This window comes from Procambarus clarkii, chromosome 94 (assembly GCF_040958095.1).
Source record: "Procambarus clarkii isolate CNS0578487 chromosome 94, FALCON_Pclarkii_2.0, whole genome shotgun sequence".
NCBI lineage: Eukaryota > Metazoa > Arthropoda > Malacostraca > Decapoda > Cambaridae > Procambarus > Procambarus clarkii.
Window position 1 is genome coordinate 3,644,797 of NC_091243.1, and position 14,165 is coordinate 3,658,961.

The following is a 14,165-nucleotide window of genomic DNA, read 5'->3' on the forward strand; positions in this document are numbered from 1 at the left end:
CTGTGGTTGGCGCCGCAGCGCTCGCTGTTTAGATAATTAAATGGCATTTGATATTTTATGCAAAGGTCGGGCTATTTATTATTATATATATTTCTATTATTTGGCATAAATGTAAAAGGTGGGGGAGGCCATTTGTTGTTCCCGTTAATTAACTTCATGGAAAATATCTGTTACTGAACAAACCCGCGAATATAATGACTCGGCCCGAAAAGAACAAAAAATTGTGTGTGTTTTGGGGGATATTTCAATTTCCAATTATTTTTACCCTAGGTATTTATGGCTATAAAATGTTAAATATATTATCCTGGAGAGTTAACAAGCTGCACCACCCCTCTTCCCCCCCTTCCCACTCCTCCAATAAGGGGATCAGGAGCGCTGATAACTTTTAAACACACATAGGAACACACACGGCACTAATTTATGCGTGTTGCTACCTGCCACAGCCTGGTACACTCAAGCAAAAAACGCTCAGTTACCCCTCACATAGTAATGGTCGATCACAATCGCAGACCATCTTTATCGCAGTACATAGCATCAGCTAGACCCTCTTCATCACAATCCATCACCATCATCAGGACCATCATCATTATCACTACTGTGGCCATCACTAACATCGCCATTATCACTGTTACATTTACAGTAATTGTAACCATCAAATGGACAGCCAGACAGTACTGATCTTACAAAGTATTTATCCCTCTCAGGAGCAATGGGTGGATGTTAAGATAAGAATAACCTGTTATTTCATCACTTCCATTAGAGAGGTGTTCAATCCCCGACCGTCCAAGTGGTTGGACACTATTCCTTTCCCCCGTCCCATCCCAAATCCTTATCCTAACCCCCTTCCAAGTGCTATATAGTCGTAATGGCTTGGCGCTTTCTCCTGATAGTTCCCCTTCCCTTCCCCTCATTATGAAGGCCGAGCATCACATCCCGGATGCTGCAGCATCCGGGATGTCTGATCCTGCACCTCTCTTCTTCTCTTTTTCTCTTGGCAAGCTAATATACGCTTTGTTATTGAGGCCAGACGGTTTCCTTTAGCCTAACTCAAATTGTCATGGGGCCAGATTCACGAAGCAGTTACGCAAGCATTTACGAACCTGTTCATCTTTTCTCAATCTTTGGCGGCTTTGTTTACAATTATTAAACAGTTAAGGAGCTCCGAAGCACCAGGAGCCTGTTTATAACAATAACAACAGTAGATTGGGACGTTTTCTTGATTGTAAACTGTTTAATAAATGTAACCAAAGCCGTTAAAGATTGAGGAAAGATGTACACGTTCGTAGGTACTTGCGTAACTGCTTTGTGAATCTGGCCCTTGGTCAGGGGCTCGGGATAAGCATGTAGTAGAACGGGTCATTTCTCTCGACTTAAACTGTTACATGACAGCGGCCTGAGATTATTTAGACAGTAAAATAATTGTAAATATGATCATCGACCTTGACAATTTTAGGAAATTTTTTTGAAAAAATTCAGACAATTGGCAAATTTATGAAGTGTTTGGTTTATGATATTAGATACGAAAACATAAGCATTAAACATAATGCAATGAACGTGTTTCAAACAAACAGCAGAAGTATGTGGAATAAATGGGTTGAGTTGAATGCACCTAGTGCACAGGATTAATAGATATGAACTTAATCACCTAAATATGGAAGAACGTAGAAACCAGGAAACTATCAGAATGCAAGATTATGGAGTACAAATTTAGACAATGGGATGTAACACTTTCTGAACGAGATAACTGAACACATAGTTCAACACGAGAAATTATAGAGCCTCAGCCAAAACCATTTTGGATTACTCTAAACAAAAATAAATATTATCAATGGTAATTATATCTAATAATATTTGCATGTTCGGTAACAGTAATTTTTAATAGAAAAAACTGTCAATAAATAAGAGGGAATGAATAGGTAGAAGGATTTTTCAGTAATATTGGATAAATGCTTTCAATTAAAGCATTCATTATGGAGTCAAAAAGGGAATCAATATATTAGACTTCGTCCTGGCCGAAGAACGACAAGTAAATTGCATAAACAGCATTATACGAGTTAGGGAACAGGTGTCATAAAGAAAATAGTTGTAACATAGAATTAGATAGGTTGTGCAAGTGAAAATATTAAGAGATTATCAGATTTCCATAAAGTGGGTAGTGAGGGATTGGGGAGGATTGAGTGGGTACATGGCTGGTAGGCTGTTCTACTCGATGTGGCAAGAGCCAAGCAGCGGATGATATGATGTTTGATTTCTATATTCATAAGAAACAGAACTCATTTTTTGTCTCTCTGATTTGTGTTCAGGGTTTGAAAACACCATTTTAATAATTTTGATATATAACATGTAGCTATATATCTATGGAAATGTTGAAGACAAGGCGTTGAATATTCTATTTGTAACCACCGCAGAACTGAAAAATTATATCAAAATATGTTACCAGAACCCCACCACAAGGTATATGTTCGAAATGTGATATATTATTCTTCAACTTCATCTTTCCCTTTTCAGGTACAATTTACACTTAACTTTTGGTCACTATGTTGAATCGATGTTTCATTTACTGAACTGATGGTTTTTATCTCTCCAGCTGCCTATTCCACTGACATCTCTTCTTTAGAAGACGGCCTGGAAAGGACTACAATGCTGATTCTGAGAATTAGAAGCACGTTTATATATTACGAAATCACAATAGAGTAACATTAATGACAATATTTTCTTGGAACAGGACGAAGAGAGCTGACCCTTATCCTTGGTCACCTTGGACCAACGCATTACTCTTCCGACAACGATGTGCTTAAAATGCAGCACAACCTGAAGTACCTCCCAGACTTGCAAGGTATTTTGAGACCACCATTTTTTTGTAACACCTCGAACACATACAACCCAATTGTTTTATTTGTTATCGGCACATTTCGGGAGTGATATGAATGAAATAAACAAACAGATGAAACGGTACATTACCGAGACGCTAAATATAGCACCACTAAATACAATGCTAGTAATTGAATACAAATTGGATTTGTAAATTACACTTACAAAAAAATACATTGGTAGATACCGGTTCGGAAATAGGGTTGATGATTAATTCACAGGTAACGTAACAGACAGGACGCTGTCTGGATCGAAGTTGTTTCAAGAGTAATTCACATATATACATATATATCCCGTGAGTAAGACAAGAACAGACTCAACAGCGCATGGGTCTATGGGCTTTCTGCAGCGAGCTCTATAATTGTGTGATGTTTTAAAATTCAATATTGCTACTACTCCTGCGTCGCACACCTGCCCGTTATTCCTAGAATTAAAGAGGAAAGGAATGAGCCTCTTACTGATAAAAAGATTACACGCTCCCTTCCTATTCCTGTATCGTCGTAGCCTCACGAGCTAAACCCCGCCGCAATGTTATACCTGAAGTGATTTAAATGGACTTCAGTAAGCTAGGGAAGCTCTCATTACGGTCTACGGTTGTTGTGCGGTCACCATCCCTTCCAACACTTTTCTTCCCTTTTCAATACTTCTACTCCCTCCCTCCCTCCCTTCTCTTCTCCCTCTACTTCTTCTGTCACTCTCTCTACCCTCGTTTCGCCCCTCTACCTCTCCATCTCTACGTCCCCCAATCTCACCACTACCTTTAATCCCTTTCCCTCGTCTCCTCTTCATCCCTCTCCCCTTCCATTCTCCTTCCTCTCCCACTCACTGTTCACATCTTCGTTTTCCCCTTCTCTCTTCTACTCCCATTTTCCCCACTCCCTGTACTCCTCTTCCCCCCCCCCCATTTCCATTTCTCACTTTCCTTCCCCACTCCCACCACCTACCTCCCTCCCCCCCCCACTCCCACCACCTACCTCCCTCCCCCCCCACTCCCACCACCTACCTCCCTCCCCCCCTCCCCTCCTCACCTCGACGATTGCTGGTAAGCAGCTTTGCAGAGGCAGAGTTGATAGCCTTGTCACAGCTGGTAATTTCTTTCCTCCTCCCTCTGGCTTGTGACAATTTCTTTACTTTCAGCCCACATCCATCTCCTTCCCTTCTTTCTCTTTCTGATTTTGAATGTGTCTTTTTTATCTTATTCATCTTCTTCATTTTAACCTGTTTCCCTTCTCTTCTCGTGTTCCCTTCTCTTCTTTCTGTATTTAATTCCACAGCCTCATCTTTCCATCGCGTCTTCCCATTCTCTCCTGTCGCACCTTCCCTCCTTCGCGGCTTCTATTCTTTTATATATATATCCCCTTGTCTCAACTCACCTGTCTCCCTTCTTCCTATCTTTCATCGTCTATCATTCTTGCCACCTACACCACACCTTGACTTCTATCTTTCTAATACAAGTCTCACCCACCTACTACGAGAAAGAAGTCTTGGGATATGGTAGAGTGTTCGAGGATAAGCAACATCGTGCGTCCTGTCTGTCTCTCATTTTTTGTTTCTCAAGAATTCTGGGAGATTTCCTGTCTCGGGTGTTTTATTGGAGAAAAAATTCAGCCTACAGGTGTCTAAGTATCTCTGGAGACTCCTTCAAAGGAGTGGCGTTATTTAGTCCTGCCTATTGAGGTTGTCGCGTCTAGTTCCTGCAGGTGGTATTCAGTCACATCTGCTATGTCCTCCTTTGTATCTTCTGGCCCTGTATTTCTCATGGCTGATCTCCTCGCTATTTTATAGAGACCTGAAATATTTTGAGAGGGAGAAAGAGAACGGATAGGAGGGAGCAAGGGAGAGAGCACGAAATGAAGGAAAGGAAGGAGAGAGAGAGAGAGAGAGAGAGAGAGAGAGAGAGAGAGAGAGAGAGAGAGAGAGAGAGAGAGAGAGAGAGAGAGAGAGAGAGAGAGAGAGAGAGAGAGAGAGAGAGAGAGAGAGAGAGAGAGAGAGAGAGAGAGAGAGAATATGGGGGTGAAAAGTATGGAGGAAGGGTTGGGAAACTGGGAGACACCAAGAGACACAGAAAGAGAGACTAAGCAATTCAATTTACATAACTGTATTAATCTGGATTACACAAACATGCTGCGTTTGCTCGTAAGGAACAAAACAGCTCATGTTCCATTTTGTCATTCAAACAAATAACATTAGTAAACTAACACGGCAGCTCACTTAAACCTCCCAGATGAAACTGGTGATTTACATAAATATTTACCAATAACGAGGTAAGTAAACAAGTTCACACACCACAAGGGCCAACTCCTCACACCTCGTAGCTAAACTCAATCACCAGGCTCATCTTGTCACAGGTAATTAAAAACATCAGAGAACCGACAGATGCTGAATAGGTAATTTGATTTAAAGGCGGAAATTTTTGGATATGAAATTGTACCCCCCACCGACGCGTACCCAAAACCTTCCACACCGACGCGTACCCAAAACACCCACACCAACTCTACCCAACCCCCAGTTACTCCCCATCTTCCAGCATGTATACATCTTCCCGAAACTCAAACAGGAAACGTCTCGTCTTCTCCTGCTTGAGGGGACCTCATCTTTTTTCCCTAGATAATATTTCCCCTTCTCTAATCTGCCTAATACTCTCATCTTAATCTGCCTAATACTCTCATTTTAATCATCCTAATACTCTCATCTTAATCTTCCTTGGCCTTCTAATATTCTTGCCAATCTTTCTCATTTTACTTGTAATCATTCTAATCGTTCTCATTCTCCTACAAATCTCCCTACTTTTACTCCAAATGTTGTGCTCTCCATCATTCTAATCATTCCTTCCTTCGGGTACCTAATAATCTTACCTCCCCTTTTAATCTTCCTCATCGTTCCCTACACCTTATTTTTTCTGCACGTGTTTGTCCTCTTCATCTTCCTCATTCCTACGCTTTTCTATTCTCACCTCGTCTCCTAATCTCTTTTTCATTTTCCTTCTTCTGAAATAATCTTCCTCTTAATCCACTTAATCTTTCTCCTCCTCCTCCTCTTCCTCAAGATTTGATCCCTCACTCCTCACAACCCATCTTCTCTGGGCCGCCTCACAGCTCCCAGTTAGCACTGTTGACGCTCTATATATGTATCATCATTCCCTGCACTGCTATCTCTTCACTTTGTTATTTCTCCCTTTCTATCCTTTATCTCCCTTTTTGCTGTATTTTCAATTTATCTTTTCTTCAATCGATGACACATTCTTCCCTCGTCGATATTTTATCTTCCATCTCTATATTTCTTTTCCCGTCTTTATTCCACTCTGTCTTCCTATCACCCCCTACCTTTATATCCGATTACCATCTGTCCTCTTTATCAATTCTTATTTTTCTTTTTTCATCTTATTCTCTTTCCATTTTTTCTCTAGTAATTGAGAAACAGAGTTAATTAAATCCGAAATTGGCGAGAAGGTCAGTAACGAAACACTCCAGAGGTAGAAACAAGAATACCAAAGTCAATTAGTATGCAATGCATTAAATTGACAACGACATAGAAGCAAAGGCAAAATACCAACCAAAGTTGTTCCATAGGCCTGAGCAGAGAAAAATATGAGTATAAAATACGTAATGAACCCGATGAAAGATCGAAAAAATCTCAAACAGCAAAGAGTGTGTGCAGTTCAGCATGGAGGTCTTCTAAACAGAATAATTGTAGAGACCCCGAGTGGGAGACGATAGGTAGCCAAAAGCAACAAAAGATGCTATGAATCCCCGATGAGTTAGATTTAAAAAAAAGCCTGAGGGAACGGGATGCAACAAAAGCAGTATAAGGAGATCATGAACCAAAAATGGATGTTGAAGGAGACTGCATTCTGCCCAGTCACAAGCTGATAATGACTGCCACTCAATTACTCTTGACTGGATATACCCTGGATAGCTAGTGAAATGCAGACTGGTTTATATGTTCAATAAGTGACCGTTCACTGGCCTCCGTGTTCTACAATTTACCGTTCAATTGTGGAAAAAAATATGCAGCCTTGTGCATATTCTCCATTAATGAGAGATAATGAAGTACGTCTTTATTCCTCCGCAAGCATTTCGCAATGCTTGCTTCTCATCTGCTTCTTTCCCCACCTTTTCTTCTGCTTCTTTCCCACCTTCTCTTCTTCTTTCCAACCTTCTCTTCTGCTTCTTTCCCAACCTTCCCTGCTTCTTCTTCCCAACCTAATCTTTCATCTCCATTACAACCTCCTTCATTGTTGCTGTTCTTCCTTCACTATCACTACATACATTTTCCTCTCGCCTTTTTATCTTGTTCATTCACTTTCACTTATTCTTCCCCTTCTTTCCAACTTTTCCTCTTCTTTTATTCGTTTCACAAATTATCTCCTACCTTCCCTCACTCTTTTTCCTTTCCCCACCACATCTCCTCCTCCATCCTCCACATTTCTTCTCCACTTCACAGTGTTTTTTCCACTCTGGAGAAGAACGCTGTAATGAAGGAGGAGACAGATGATCAGCCATTTTTTGTCTTTCCAATTTCGCATTCATTAAGCTCTCTGGAATGAAGTGATAATTTCAATTTTTGCTAAATCTTCCCGAGTCTGTTTTTGGCTCCGTTTCCGGTGGGCGAAGGTTCTAGCCAAGGATTTCTGGATCACAGAACACGAGCTCCAGTTGAGGTATTTTTAAGATGGGATGTAAGAGGTAAGTTCGCGACCTCAGAATAGGAATTGTTTTCCATTCACCTGGGGTCCTAGGAGGCTCTAACTGCGAATCCCACGCGTGTGAGGTTGAAGCTCTTCACGAATGACTTTCTTAAAAGGTCAGTGTGTGGTGCAGCCTGATTTAAGTCTCGAATCTTAGTCTTAGTGGCAGGTATTTATTGGTTAGTTTAATAATTTTCTACTAATATTTTGTAAAATTATGTTGATTAGTCCGTACGGTGCATGATGTCAGACGTTGCAAACCCACATGTTTATTATTCTACGCTTTCACTTTTAATTTCATTATTCCGTTATTTGCAGAAAGATTAATATTTAAAATGTTTACTGAAATGTTGGCATAAACTACTGGAATACATTTTAGTTGTAGTAGACGTGTGGGATTGACCCCGCAGTAAGAGAAATGAATGTTATCAAAAACCGTCACTTCCGTCGTTTAGGTGATGGTGAGAAGTTTGCACAAAGTGATGTGAAAGCGAGTGTGACTGGTCGTGATTGGCGATGGTGAGTCAAAACCCAGCATAAATCGGTCAGTCAGATCCATATATTACTGATAAATTCTCACTGTTAAGAACTAAGAGGATCTTGTGATGACTGAAAATAACAGCGACGTCGATCTGGGGATATTAATCAACGGTGATGGATGTGATAGAGTGCACAGGGGGAAGGTGCCGGTAATTTGGATCATTAAGGTGGAGGTGATGTAGCAGCGACCCTAAACCGTGTTGGAGAACTTAGATTTTATTCCTATGAAAACATCCTGTTCGATCCCAGGATAACTTGAAATGTAGTCTCAAGTCATCCGGAAGATGAAAAATGTCGTCAGAATAGTTACGTGCCCAAACAAGCAGAATAAGGTTGATCCTGTTGAAACATTAGGACATATGGTGGGAATTTTAATAGCTAGGGTAATTATTACATAGCTGCTTAAAGGTTTGAGGAAAGGTTTACCAATCTGTTTGGAGCTCATGTGACAATGCAAACAATTCGGTCAAATACTGAGGATTACTCCGTGCAACAAAGTTTTAATTAACTCTATTGTCTGAAAATATTATAACTATTTGAAGAGAATTTTTTTTATTATTATTAATACATGAGGTACATCTGCATTAGTGCAGCTACCCTAGACTATATGAAGTGGAGTACAGTGTGTCAAAAAAGCTAACTAAGTGATGCTAAAAAATCCCCATCACACAGGATGGTTAGTCATACAGAGGCATGTGATGGGCAGTGTGCACTGGCAGACTCTGGGTGCATTATGAGGATATCATCAACACAAGAGTGAATAAGGTAGCAGTGGTAATAAAAGTCCCCATCTCGCAGGATGGTTAGTCATACAAGGCCATATGTTTAGTAGCCTGCACTGGCAAATTTTGGGTACACTGTGAGGATCCGTCACCTGCAGCAACCTGACACAGGTAACGGTAACCCAACCTGATCCTTGCATCCACTGTGTCGCACAGTCTAGAGGACGTTTTGTGCTGGCCATAGATGTAGGTTTCAGATCTGAACAAATCATAGCTTTTTATACTAGTACTTTCAGGTCATTGGGAGTCAGTAAGTTTTTTCCTATCAGATCTGAGTGTTTGGACCAACACAGTTTTGACAGCAGAGATGAGGATACCTAGATCTAATTCAACTTCAAACTTGTTGCACGCTAATTTGGCTGCAATGTCTGTCTCATTATGATGGGTTATATTTATGTGTGAAGGTATCCATACAAAGGAGATTCGAGACCCTTTACTCTGTGCATCAATTAGGTCATTTATAATTGGGAGTATAATTTCACGAGAATCGTGAAATACAGATTAGAAGCCCATATATCTTAAAGTGTGACATTGGTGGCGACCCAGACTATTCCATAACACCCCCATACGGCACATACTTCATGTGTGGAAGTTGGGTAAGGCTAACCCCAAGCATCTGGTCTATAACACTGCACAGACAATCTACATGACAAACACACTCTTCCTTATACAGATAAAAATAAAAATTGCCTTAAAATTCAATTCCGTAAATTTGACGCAGAGCTGCTAAGACAGATAATACAATACCCTCTATATCACTCAACTGTATATCAAAGATTGACTGGCAACATACTATATAGATAAAGCAGACGAATATAATACAATGTCGGCATGGACAAAATGTCTCAACATAATTAATCGCTTCTCACACCTCACTGAAAGAAAGAAAAAGCTTCCGCTTGGCCTGGGTCAACTTGTGACTGAGGAAGTGAAGAAAAGCGTTTTTGACTATTTTCTTACAGTATATCTGCTCATTCCACCTGAAAAGAGGTTGCCATAGTCAACTTTGGAATGGGTATTACCAAAGTCACCCCTGAAGTTTGTATATTTTTTTTCTTAACCCCTGGAGTATAACCATAGTCACCCCTTAGGATAGTTTTAATCTAGTCACCCCCGGAGTGCAACCCGTACTCTTAAAAATAACGTCACTTTTGGCTCGTATGCGCACTATGGCCAAATTTGGACGTAATTTGAAATGAAATCGACTCACAAAAGTGACGTTCTGTTCCGTTTTCTATTTGAGTCGTCCGGCGTACGCGCAGAGGTTATAAGAGGACACTTTAAATTAACGTTTTTCATAACGTTTCGAAACTTTATGAGAATTTCCTGCCCACCTAACCTATCAGAGGACCCTTAACTTACTGTTGTTGAATAAAAAAATCCCAAATTTATTTTCATTTTTTTTTTCATTTTCAAATTACGTCCAAATTCGGCCATACGGGCAAACGGCCAAAAGCGACGTTCTTTTTAAGAGGACAGGTTGCGGAGTGAGTGCGGGGAGGCGGACGCCTTCCTGCGGTCCGCTGTATTAAAACTTTATTACACAGCCCGGGACGGTTGGGTCCTGCTGCTCGGCTTCCCGGTCACGTCTCTCCAAGTCTGTCTAACTTATAACTAAAATATCCAGTGTTAGCCGGCGCTCTCCCGAGAAGAAGAGACCCGAGCCTCTCTCTCACTCCCTCTCTTCTCATGTAACAAATATTTATGAAACGCCTCGTAGTTTAGAGACCTTTCTCGGTAATGAGCCTTGAACGACCTGGATGTAATTAGCTGGGTATTGTTTGGTATCCGGCTTAGGGCTTGTCGACCTCTGGAGGGTAATTAAGGTCGCAACAAGAGCTTATTGACCAACCAGCAGGTATACTTAAGACCTAAACATAGTCCAGGACTAGAATATACTGCCAGTGTTGTGACGTGTTGTAGATAGAGCAGTACTACCCCGGCAGCCGGTGAATGCCTAACGCGCATAAAGCCAAAAAAAAAAAGTTAAACAAATGAAAAACAGTTGCTTTTAAGACCTTTGCGATTTGTGAGCAATTGTTGGGAGAATTTAAGAAAAATTAACATTTAAATATTTTACTTAATGATAAACTTTACACCAAAAAATATTAAATAACAAATTATATAAAAAAACTGAAACTAGGCTTTAATAATTAACCAATATAAATGAATAATTTCGTTACTTTTAAATCTAAGGTGACTGTACACTTTATACACTGCGCTGAACGTCTTCCGCCATGCGTCGTAGTCAAGACTACGTCGACAGAGGGAAGATTAATCCCCGAGCACCAGAAGTTGTCCGACTAAAATATCTCCGGCAGCTGCTTATATACACGGAAGGTGACATCAGGCCGGCGAGTAGCAGGAGTCTGGAACGGTCAGCCAGGAAGCACCTGGCTGACGGCTCTTTTGGACTGGCAGGGGGGAGAGCCCGTGGTCAAATTGTTTCTGAACGTGTTGCTGGCGGTTCTTGATGTTGATAAGATGTATTATAGCATGCTGGTGTTGAAGTCGGTAGGAAGAGGCAGAATACACTGCTTATGTTGGGGAATAACACCTAAGTTATTCCCCAGCATGAGCAGTGTATTCTGCCTCTTCCTACCGACTTCAACACCAGCATTTAAGTGTATATATACCCCCGGAGGAGAAGCGGGGTACACCTCTGGTGTATGCACTTTCTAATCAGAGCATTGCAGTTATTTCATGGTTCTTGTAATACTGCTTCAAGTAAAGTGAGAGATTTCTGAAGCTGAAACGTGTTTCAAATATAAGCAAATACAAATTCTAATTCAAGCACGATCAAGGAAACACACTCCTCGACCCCCACACGTCGCTGGAGTGTCAACTGCCGCCACCAAAATGAATCACCAGATCTCAGTGGTGCGAGACGAGCCCACTGTACCTTAGCTCAGGGGAGACTACCCCAACCACTTGGGCTGGACGGTAGAGCGACGGTCTCGCTTCATGCAAGTCGGCGTTCAATCCCTGACCGTCCAAGTGGTTTGGTACAATTGCTTGCCCCCTCCCCCCTGTTCAATCCAAAATCCTTATCCTGACACCATCCAAGTGCTAAATAGTCGTAATGGCTTGGTGTTTCCTCCTGATAGTTTCCTCAGGGGAAGCTACAGGCTGGACGGCCATTAACCCGGGGAAGAGTAGCAACATTCTCCAGCCCATGTTCCTAAAATCAAAGTGCTTATTGTGACTATTTGGTCGGAAGTTCCAATGTGAAGTGATGAACCACCAGAATTTTGACTTTAGCAATCTGGATGAATCAGAAACGTTTTTGTTTTAATTGCAAGCACTACTAGTATGCTGTGTTTTCTCAAGGCTGGCTCGTCCCAAGCACTTCTTGGACGCTGTGTGGTCTCAGGGTTAGCTCGTCTCAAGCACTTCTAGTAAGCTGTGTCCATTCAGGGTGGGCTCATCCCAACCCTGAATGGGCTGTGTGTGTGTGTGTGTGTGTGTGTGTGTGTGTGTGTGTGTGTGTGTGTGTTTGTGTGTGCGCGCGCGCTCACCTGTATCTGCAGGATCGAGCATTGACTCTTTGATCCCGCCTTTGTGTGTGCGCGCGCGTATGTTGGGGCGTGTGGGATTATCTCCTAGTATTAATGAATCTACGCTAGTATGTGTACGTAATTAAGGATCTTCTTCAAAGGGATAGTACAATTCTTGTTAGGCGGAAATACCTTAGCAGAATCATGTTATTCAGTCCTTCGGGTCGATGTGAATAAAAAGTTCAATACCGCATTCCTGCCAATCTCGAGCAAGAAGAATGCTACAACTGGTTCAAATATTGAACCCCATCTCCTGTTCCCCATCTTAGATCTTTCCCGAGCTAATAACACTCAAACACCTCATGTCAAATGCACTCTTTAATCTGAAGGTATTAATAATTTGTGACTCATTCCACGCTGCAGAGAGAGAGAGTTGTTGAGCAGACGTGGCGTGATGTCAGAGGCACTGCAGTCACTAGAGAATGACAAGGTACATAATTAGTTTATCCTCATCACTCTACATAACGAAGAAGCGGAACTTCCATAATGTTAATCTGATTTTGTCCTGCGCTATATTTCCTTTCCTTCTTGGCAAGATAAAAAAACACACGAGTAAATTTTTCAGCAAGGAACGATAGGAAACATGTTAAATTTCATGTCAATAATTATGTGGAAATTAACTTGTCCGATTAGGAGAGAATTGTAATTTGCCTTTGTTTCCGCCTGATTTCCCCTGGGCAAGGTATATAGAGTCGGCTGGACCAGCCAGCTCTAACCTGTGAACACATCCTTCTCTTGGACGCCAGGGAACTGATTAGTTTTGTGTTGATCACAACACAACTGATAGTTTTGTGTTGATGAGTTGATCAAGCTGAAACAAAAGTACTAATTTTTGCTTTTATGATTTCTGCTGCTATTTGGCCTTGAAACTTTAGTCCAAGTTTCGATTTATCTTAGATTTCAGAAAAACAAATACATTTCTCATAAGATTTACTTCAATTGTAGAAACGGTTATTCCTCATGTATAAAGTATTTTGGGGGTTGTTCAGCTGTTAGAACACTTAGTAATAATAAATGTTGTGCAAGAGTTTAGGACGAATTTCGTCTTTTTCTTAGGTTGTGAAAGAAGTTGAAAAAATAACTCAACAAAGTTCGTTTTATAGTTTTATTATAGCCTGACGCTAAGATATGCATTTCATTGACCCTTTGCTCATTTACAAAGGCAAAGTTCAATCGGATAACATTTGGTTGCAGAAGCTGAATATATAACAGAGGTGAAGTACATCACTATTGACCGATAGGGTCACTGCAGCTTGGCAGTCTTCTGGGTTTCAGTGATGGCTGAGGGCAGTATGCTGGATGGTTTCGTCCTGGTCTCGAAGCAACCTGTCCTCTTAAAAATAATGTCAGTTTTGGCCATTTGCCCGTATGGCCGAAAGTGGACGTAATTTGAAAATGAAAAAACATGAAAATAAATTTGGGATTATTTTTTCAACAACTTTAAGTTAAGGGTCCTCTGATAGGTTAGGTGGGCAGGAAATTCTCATAAAGTTTCAAATTTGCATGAAAAATGTTAACTGAAAGTTTCCTCTCCTAACCTTTCTGAGTAGGCAGGACGACTCAAACAGAAAACGGGACAGTACGTCACTTTTGTGAGTCGATTTCAATTCAAATTACGTCCACTTTTGGCCATAGCGCGCATACGAGCGAAAAGCGACGTTATTTTTAAGAGGACGGGATGCTTGAAGACGGCAGTGTGTGTGTATCCTTGTGTTAGCTGGCTGCTCA